Here is a 10183-nt window from a genome sequence, read left to right as displayed (position 1 = left end):
GGTGTCTGTTAAATATTTTCAATAGCAGATGGTAAGATGGCATGAACACACTCTACAATGTGTGATTTTAAATCAATGCCAATCACCTGAACCGTAAAAAGTCACTCTGGAGCACATTAAATGGTTGTTCCTAGACATTATTGAAATGTGAAAAGGAGAGCCGAAGCGTTTCAGTAGTATGGTTCTAACATGGATATGCAAAAATGTCTATCGTTTATTTAACCCGACACATAAGTTTGGGCAGATTTAATTAAGTATAGTCAAGGACAGAGTGCAAGCATATGTGTCTTACATAATACATATTTTTGCTAAGCAGAATCATGAATATTTATATTCTGGTGTCTCATATTGGATGTTTATGCATGGAGGAAAATTCCAAGCCTAACTGTACCAAGTTTAGCATTTTATTGATCAGTACTTAAAAAAAAATGTTTATGTTATTTAGAGTAATATTTAAAAACATTTTATTATAAATTTAATATATATAACAAAACCTAATCATGACATGAATGTATTGTTAAAACCCTGTATACTATGCACACACAGTATATTATGTAAATATGCATAGAATACCAGGATGACCTACTACATTTGTTAAAAATAGCAGTATACACTCAGACACACTGCATGGAATACCTTGTCCCACCCTGTAATGCATGCATAACATACTTATACTACTTGCGTACACAGTATGCTCCTTTTCTTATGGAATGCAATACCCTGATTCTACAAAAATGTGCAGTACAACAGAGCATACTAAACTGTGTACTACCATGACTATGATGTGCTGGCTTTGATGTTTTTAGTGTAATTAATACAATTATTTGACCGGACTGCCTTAGCAATGAGTTTATGTGACAACATTGCAGCGTACTATTGTTGCATAATACATACTGTTTCACATGCTGTTTTTAAGACCACAGCAGTTCATTTTACAGTGTTTACCGTGCAGGATGCACTAAGTAGTATGCATTTCTGAACATGTTCTCTCTTTGAACCGCTAATCTTCTAAAACCTCTTCAATAGGTCAACAGCACAGACAGGGATTAGAAAACCTCTAGATGCATGACCCAGAACCAACATCAGCGCTTTCAAATGAACTGGAATAATTGAGCATATGCGTTTATAGAAGCAATCCACTTTCGTTTCTTTAAAAGGCTAATGATCCATTACTCACTTTATGTTAATAACCGAACACTAGAGGTTGCAGAGACTCTCATCGCCATTAGAGTGTGGCCTGTGTTTATTGGCAGAACAACAGAAAGCAGGACCAGCTGGCACTGCTGGGCATCTAGAGATGGGCAGAGTGGACAGGCATGGAGACCACTGCAGATCAACTGATGGATGAAATAAGATAACATCAGAAGAGTGGATTAGGCATTTGATATTGTGAGAGAGAACGAGACCTAATCTTATTTATAGGCATGAAACAGTTTTGAATTTAGATCAAATCTGCGTTACCCCCTGACTTGACATAATTCTGATTTATAATATATATTGAATTGTATTCTGGTAGCATATTTTAAAGGGAGTTTTAAAGGAATATTTCACTGATTCTTCACTGATCAAGGAATAGACATGAAATATGACCTTTCTTTCAAAAAATAAATGTTTGCAATTATTCCCAATACATCTTGTCATTTCAAACTGTTTATTTCTTCTTTGAAAATCAAAAATCAAAGATATTTTCCATACAATGACTTGATGTTTATAGCATAGACTACTGATCAAAGGTTTGGAATAATTAAGATCTTTTTTATAGTTTGAAAGATCTCTTATGCTTACCAAGTCTGCATATATTTGATGAAAAACACAGCAAAACAATAATAATTTTGAATATTAATAAGAATAATAATTATTCTGTGGTGCAATTATTAATTATAAAGACCATTATTAATAACTGAGCATTAATAATAATTGAGCATGGCAAATCAGCATATTAGGAGGATGATTTCTGAAGACATGTGACACGGAAGACTGAAAAATATATTTTTTTAAAATATTTGTATAAATAAATATATTACGTTTTGAAAAATATGTCTAAATAGAAGAGAGATATATATAAATGTTTAGACAGACACACAATGACAGAACCTTAATCTGTGGGTGAACTATAACTTTGAGTCATGTTTATTAGTTCACTGTGTGTAAAAATAATTTGCAGCTATATTTACTAAAGGACAAGATTCTTTGTCCTTTAACAGACTCTTGAACCATGTTTCTGAATCACATGGCTAATTATGAGTGTTGAGAATATATTAAAGGCATTCTGGGAAATAACGTGATGTGACAGGACACTGTTAGAGGGAGTTGATTCACTTTCCACATGCACATTGATGATGTTGTTTTCGAAAGCTCCTCTTTTTCTTTCTCTATTTTAAACCTAGAGTTCAGACTTCCTCTCTGATTATTTTTTTAATATATTGCAGCCTCTTAGTGGAATTTGAATTTTTTGGCATATGGTTAACCACTGCCCTGTGATGATTAATGCAGTCTTAATCAAAACTACAGATTTAATTTAGTATTAGATCCCTTTGTTATATCCCTCATGCATACTGAGAGAATGAAGATTACATTCTAAGAGCTTGAGCATGTTTTTATCAGGATGTTTTTTCTTCAGTACATTATTACATTGTCATTTTAAAAGTCTAACCACAGTAACAGTTTACATGTTTTCACTTCCGTCAGTTGACTTCACTTCAATCATTTCAGAAACTAAGTAAGTTTGATTTTAATAAAAAAAAATATATATATATATTTTTGAATAACCTTCACCATGAATCAATGAATAATCAATAAACAATAATACTAGGAACATGGAATTTTTTTTTTAAAATTTGAATTCATGTTTCATTTAAAAAGGCTGTGTCATGAGGAATACAAGTTGAATTATTATTATTATTATTATTATTATTATTATTATTATTATTTATTTTTTTTTATTATTTTTTTTTTGAAAAACCTGATATATGCACAATATATTAATAGAATATGATTTATCCAGTTTTAAAGGTTTTATTTATTTATTTTTGTTCATTTATCAGTATTGGTCAGTGTTGTGTGATCTTCTTTATAGATTTCTTTTGTTTACCGCTGACATCTCCAAACTTAAAAACACCAAATCAGTAATAAATGCGTCCTTTAGCAAACATTAAAATAAATGAAAAATTTTCATACTGTATGTTATAATTTTTTTGCGTCTAAATTCATATGATTGTTATATGAATCTATGATTGTCTAAATGCAGCATTTTAAAATGACTGATTTTAGTTTCTAGTGTTTTTATATTTATTTTAAATAGCTTTTTTAAATAACTTTTACAAAATAGTATCAAATTTATCTGAATTAATTTAATTCCAAACGTGGAAAATTGTAAGTAAAAAGAAAAGAAAGCAAAATGCTTTAGATTCAGTTAGAATGTTAATATTGTGCATCCCTAAAAACTAAAACTTAATTTAACTAAAACCACTTAATGTGAACCCAAAATTTATTTTAAAGGCCAAAAATAACATTTATTAGAAGTTAGAAATTAAAATATATGATACAACCTCTTGAAATGTCACGGAATGACCTGGCTGCAGATTTTCAAATGAAAAGACTGGATTTAAATCTATAAGCTGTCTGATTCTCTGTTGAAATAAATGGCTACAGTCTTTGATCAGATGAAAGGGCCAGATTCATCATTACCTCTAGGATGGAAAGGATACACTTTAATATACACTTCTCTTGAAGATTAGAAAAATTTATTTTTTCTTATCTAAAATAGTGAGTATCATGAAGCCAGGGCTTTCCCCCCAGAGCTCGCGTTAACCTGTGGTCTGCAGATTTGAAGGTGAGCAATGGTGTTCATGATTTAGCACAGCAGTTTGATGACATCTCTGTCCCACCGGCGCTTTGTTGAGGGTCATTCGTCAGACATGAGTGATGCTTATGAAGGGAACGATTGTAGATTAGACATCCCTTTTTCCACTCAACACTTCCCTGGATCTCTTCTGTTTTGGTGTGGTCAAGTGCTCCTTACGTTTCTCCAGAAAATGTCAGTGTGATTCTTTACTTTAATCTCAGTCTTCTTTGCCATCTTCAGTCATGGTTTTACATTCATCTTTGAGAACTGTCAGCCGATGAGTTAAAAGCAGAAGTCAAAATATGAAGTGCAAATCAGTGTACCAATACTTACCTCCTGCTAACACACAGAGAAACCTCTCTGAGGAGATTTCCTCATTAAAACAAAAAAGCTGATAATTTAAGTTATATCCAATTTGATTAATATCCTGAAGCAAAATATCTCAGTTATGTATGTAACCCTCCTTCCCTGAAGGAGGGAACAGAGAAGTCACATCGATAATGACCGGGAAATCTCGCTGAGAGAGACCAATTCACTGCAAGTGTAAACTAAACAAGCCAGTGCAGATTGATATGTGATGATAGCATCCAGCTGCCACTGATCGCAGCTCGAGTATAACTAGGCAGATGGTGCAATGCATACTCAGGTTTTCCCTGAGGAGCTGAGCTGGTGACCCAACTGCTCAGCGGTTCATCCCTGTTCCCTCCTTCAGAGAATGAGGGTTACATACGTAACCATGAGGTCCCATTTCAGTCGGTCACTCTCTACATCACATGAATAATGACTGCGCCCCATTTTCAGCGTAAGCCGGGGCTCACAACAAGAAGGCCAGTCACTATCCAGTGGGCCATCCTCTTCTAAGAGACAGCATCTGCTGGGCCTCCATAAGAGACAAGGAGCTGATCTGCGATCCTGAAACTTCATGTACAGTCTACGTACCATCTCAAGGCTTGGATGGGACGAGTAAAGCTAGGGCTGTGTCTTCCTCCTCTAAGGGGTAGCGCATGCAGGCTCACCTGCATCCCTGAAGTGAGTAGTGGGAATCTTAGGCACATAGGCGTGGGAGTTAGCTAGACCAAACTCTAGGCATGATTTTTCAACTGAAAATGCATGCAGGTCCCCTACCTCTTGATGGAGGCCACTGCAAACAGGAGTTGAATCTTCATTGTGACGGGAGGAGCACAAGACAGACACAGTGGGCGTGGCGTCATGCCTCGGAGAGGCTTTTAGTAACAGAAATCATAAATCATCCTGGCCCGTCGGCCGTGTAAACAGGTGCGGTTCCCATCCGGATCACGGGTCTGACAGCTCACGTCTCCAGTGGTGCGGGAGTCCCTCAACACACCCTTCCTGGACCCACGAGGACACCAGCGAAGAGACCGGTCTCTCGAGGAGAGGCGCATTGGGCTTTTAAACAGCAGCGATGATGAGGCTCCATTTCCTTCAGGTGTGCCCCATCACACGCTGCCAGCCCTGACTCGTCCAGCCTGGTGAAGGGCGGCGATTTAGGACGGGGTGCCGGTGACAATCAGGGAGGAGGCAGCTGATTCATCACATCATTGATAGAAACTTCAACTCAGCTGACTGCAAAGGCTCAAACGGGCAAAGCTGGTAGTACATCCGTGCCGAGTGTTGCCTCAGGCAGGGAGTAAACCAACTGGCAGTGAGAGGTCTCTGGAGAGGCAAACATGTCTACCTGAGTGGCTCCGTATTGTCTCAAAATCAGCTGGACCGTCTTGGCATGGAGTCTCCATTCACCAGGAAGTGCAGCTCGTGACAGCTCGTCAGCTGAGTGGTTGTGCAGTCCCAGAATGTAAATGGCACAAAGCGACCTCAGACGCTTCTGACTACTGAGGAGGAGGTGATGGGTGTGTTGTGACATGTGACGGGAGCGTAGACCACCTTGTGGGGTGATGCTCGCAATAGTCACAGTGTTGTCCGTGCGGACCAGCATGTGCTAGCCTCGTAACTGCCCTCTGAGATGGTTCAAGGCAAGGTGTATTGCTAACAGCTCTAGGCAGCTGATGTGCCAGTGCAGTTGGGGGCCTGTCCAAACCCCCGACACTGCATGCCCATCGTACGTGGCCTCCAGCTGGTGTTAGAAGCATCCATGTAAACTACAGCATGCATGGGGAATTGCTTCAGGGGCACACCTGCCCGAAGAAATGCAAGGCCTGACCACAGAGTGAAGGTTTGGCGTCAGTGTTGCCACGCCCTCCTTGGATGTCGGCCATGGAGCCAGTGTTGAAGCAGTCTTACTGTATATGAAGCAGCCCCAGCAGCGTTACTGCTGCTGCAGCTTCCATATGCCCCAGGAGCCTCTGAAACTGTTTCAGTGGGACCGCTGTCCTGCTCTTGAACATGTTCAGGGCAGTTCAACACTGACTGAGCACTTTCCTGCATGAGGCATTCTGTCTGTTTGACTGAATCCAACTCCATACTGAGAAAAGAGATCCTCTGCATCGGGGAGAGTCCCAGCTCAATTGGTTGAGGTGTGAGAGCACCAAGTCCATGTATACGCACAACTGATCCTGAGATTGAGCTAGTATGAGCCACTCATGGAGGTAGTTGAGAATGCAAATGCCCTGCTCTCTCAGGGGAACAAAGTCTGCCTCGTCAATTTTCATGAAGACACGGGGCAACAGGGATAGCCCGAAAGGGCAGGCCTTATACTGATATGCTCGTCCTTCAAACGCGAATAGCAGGAATGGTCTGTGGAGCAGAAGCATCAAAACATGAAAGTACATGCCTTCAGGTCGATTGGTGCAAACCAATCTCAGGATCAGATGCACCCAAAGATACGCTACTTGAATGGTAGCCTGTAAAGGGCTGGGTCCCCCACACACAGGTCCAAGATTGGTCGTAACCAATAGCTTTTCTTGGGTAAAATGAAGTAAGAGCTGTAAAAACCCTGTCTTAAAATTGGCTGGAGGGACCAGCTCTATCCCTTCCTTTGCCAGTATGACTGTGACCTCCGCACACAAGACATGAGCATCAGCTGCCTTCACTGATGTGAAATTGGGAGGATGGCGGGTGAACTGAATCGAATAGCCAAGTCAGATGATCAGCAGTTGAGACGGGCTGGGTAGCGCTACTAGGTACCCAGACACTGTACAAGCAGGACCACTAATGTACCTGTGATAGGGCAGCGATGTGGAACACAGGGGCCCGACTCGTGGGTGGGCCGAAAAGGGGTCGGAGTGTGTGGTGAAACGCTAACCTGGTTCCACGGTTTGGTAGAGGGTACGTGAGTAGGGCTTTTGATGATGCTCTCGAACCGCCCGCTGCTGCCTGCTGGCGAAAGAAGAGCATGAGTATGGTCCGGTGTTAGTCAGTTGCAGTTCGGAGCTCTTTCAGAACTTCCGGATTGTTACCACCCTCGGACTCAGGCATTGCTGGCACTCGAAGAGTAGCAGTGTAGCAGAAATTTCCTCTCCAGAAAGCTCCAGCTCACCCTCCAATGCAGTGATCGAAATCCGGTTGTCAGGAGGAGCGTCAAGGATACTGCTGGTATGCTCCTTTTAGAGTGCCCAGCACGTTCCATTGGCAGCTCAGCAGTCAGAACGAGAACCAGATAAAGGCGGAGGCAACAGAGCTCCGCCCCTTTTGAGGTAATGTTGAGTTTGCTTTAAAAAGATGTACATGAGAATGGACTTTTAGGGAAAAAGCTCTTTTAGCATCCTGCATCCACAGGGTTAGATGGCTGCCTGCAACACAAACAGGGGATAGTGCAGCTTGATGTGTGCAACCCACTCAATACAGGAAACCACCACCGTGGAAGGGCCATACCACCAACACCAAGAGCTGTGATCAGCGACAGCTGGATGCAATCATCATATGCCAATGTGGATTGGCTCATTTAGTTTACACTCAAAGTGGATTTGTCTCTCTAAGTGAGCTCGTAGAGAGTGACTGACTAAAAGGGAACTAGCCATATAAAGCCAGAGCAGTGCCAGAAGTTCAGAAAAATGCAGTGAAAATTAATAAAACTGCACCCCAAATTCAAGACAAGAGTGCTAAAAATACCTCTGTAAAATTCAACAATCTACTATGTCTGTTTGCAATTGAAGCGACATGTGAAAGTGAATGAAAAGTGACTGTGGCATTACATTTAGATCAGCTCATGTTGCATCAGATTTGATTTCATGTGTATTTTACAGTATTTAACATTATAACCAGTCACATTTTCTTTAAGCTTATAAATGTAATACTCAATCAGAGGCGCTTAGATTAGTTTTGTTTACTGCAAATGCTTACTGAATGAATTCTGAATGTGAATCCTCACAAATCCTCTCATCATAAACAATAAAGTGCAGAGATTAATTCTGCAGTGTATACAGTTTTTAATTTTATTTTATTTTTTATAATTTATATTCTTTAAGGCTATTTATATTATGCAGTTGTTATGTAAATGCCACCTAAATGTCAGATGCCATTTCTGTTCCTCCTTTGCAGTATAAAGATGGCTTTTGTCGATGTAGATCAAAATTAATTGGTAACAGTCTAAAGTCTTCTGATTGTAGTTAACAAAAGACAACACAGATGCATTTAATTAGTTAATTATAAAAAATTGCCATTATAAAGGTAAAAAAATATTATCCAGATATCACCACTTAATATAAAAGTTAATTTCTGACCCTGAGCTACTGTCCTGAAGAAGAGTTGTGAAAAGTGACATTGTTTTGTAGCTGCAGTTCTGTATTGTTCCTACACTTTCATCTCTATGAGACGTCTTCAGTCACTGATTTTCAAAGTTATACACTTCCAGTGTGTGGTGGTTTTTAATTGTAAGCTGTGACAGAGTCAAGGTGCATGTACCCTAGCCTAGATAAACTACTGTAGAGGGAGGTTCATATGAATCATTTTGGATGTATAAATAATACATCCAGTGGATTATAAAAAAAAATAAAAAAAATTGAAACATCACTCTCAGAGGAATTGTGCAATAAAGCTCTCATAATACATGACTATGGTGGTGTGTTCATTTCTAGAGGCATCCATAGGGTGACAGCCATATTGTTTACATGTGATCTACCGCTGACTACAGATTTTTTTGTAGCTTGACTTTAAAGAGGATGCCACCCATCCCACCAGGGAGCCAACTGATTGACAGGACACAAGACTTAATTTGTATACACCTCTTTTGTGAATAATTAATCAAACAAGTCTAAGTAAGTGGAGTGATTAAATATTAACCATAAAACACACTATTTTGGTCTATATTTAAAAGCACTGCTGGACAGCAGAATCAATGTTTAGGGGGTAAACAACACAGAATATGTGTATCTGCAATGAAACTGTGTTCTCTTTCTCTGTAATAGGGTCATTGTGAAGAAATGGTGTGATTTGTGTCTGAAATTTTCAGTATTTTCATTTAATTCTCTTTTTCACCTCAGGCCCAAACAGAGACAGTGAGTCTGCACTAGTATTATAACTATAGGACAATGGCTACATGTTTTTTATTCAAAAATTATTATTATATTGTTTGAATTATTATTTAAAAATTATCATATTTTATGTCACAGTTTAATCTCTTTTGATTAATATATGTAATCATATCTCTTGGAAGTCATGGAGATACAAACCGTTTCTTGAGAAAAACCCAGGAGTATATTAGGGCAGTGTAAGACAAACACAAGGTAAAGTATGCATTTCAAAATCAATTTCAAAGCATCTGCGCTTAGGTTAGTTCAATACTAACTGCCCCCCCGATCTCAGGGTCTTTGTTAGCGGTTGATTCCCCTTTCTCTCCTCACTGTCTCATTACTCATGCAGATAGTAGTCTGTGTTAGTTCTCTCCGGCATCTCTTTCGCAGTAGAAATAGAGATGGAAAAGCACGTCGGATCGTGGGGGCAACCACAGCTGCGCGCTTCCCTTTTTATCCCTTTACTGTCTGCCATGTGTGTGTGTGGGACTTAGAAAGCAATCTCACAGTAATGAAATCATGCGCACACACATGCACCTGGCCAATCTAGATGTAATGAAGGCTGCTCGCACACACACCTGGGCCAAGGAGGATGGAGATGGGCCCGGACACCACGATGTTGGCAGACCAGAGAGGAGCTGATGCAAGGCACAACTTTCCCCCGCAGGTGTCTGTTTAATTTAAATGAAGACAGAGACGCCTGTTCTGGCCAATCAGCTGATTGGCTGACAGGAGGGATTCTAGCAGACTGCAGTGTTTAATAAAGGCATAGCCATTAAATTGAACTATAAGCCATCAGCTGTGCTGGAAATCATTTAATTTTTCCTCAATAATTAGGCTTTATTTTTATTAAAAAAATACTTATTTTGAAAATTATTTTTAAATAATATTAAATGTATGATTGTACTGTACA

This window comes from Carassius auratus, chromosome 18, assembly GCF_003368295.1.
Source record: "Carassius auratus strain Wakin chromosome 18, ASM336829v1, whole genome shotgun sequence".
Classification (NCBI taxonomy): Eukaryota; Metazoa; Chordata; class Actinopteri; order Cypriniformes; family Cyprinidae; genus Carassius; species Carassius auratus.
Note: the sequence above shows the minus strand (reverse complement) of the source record.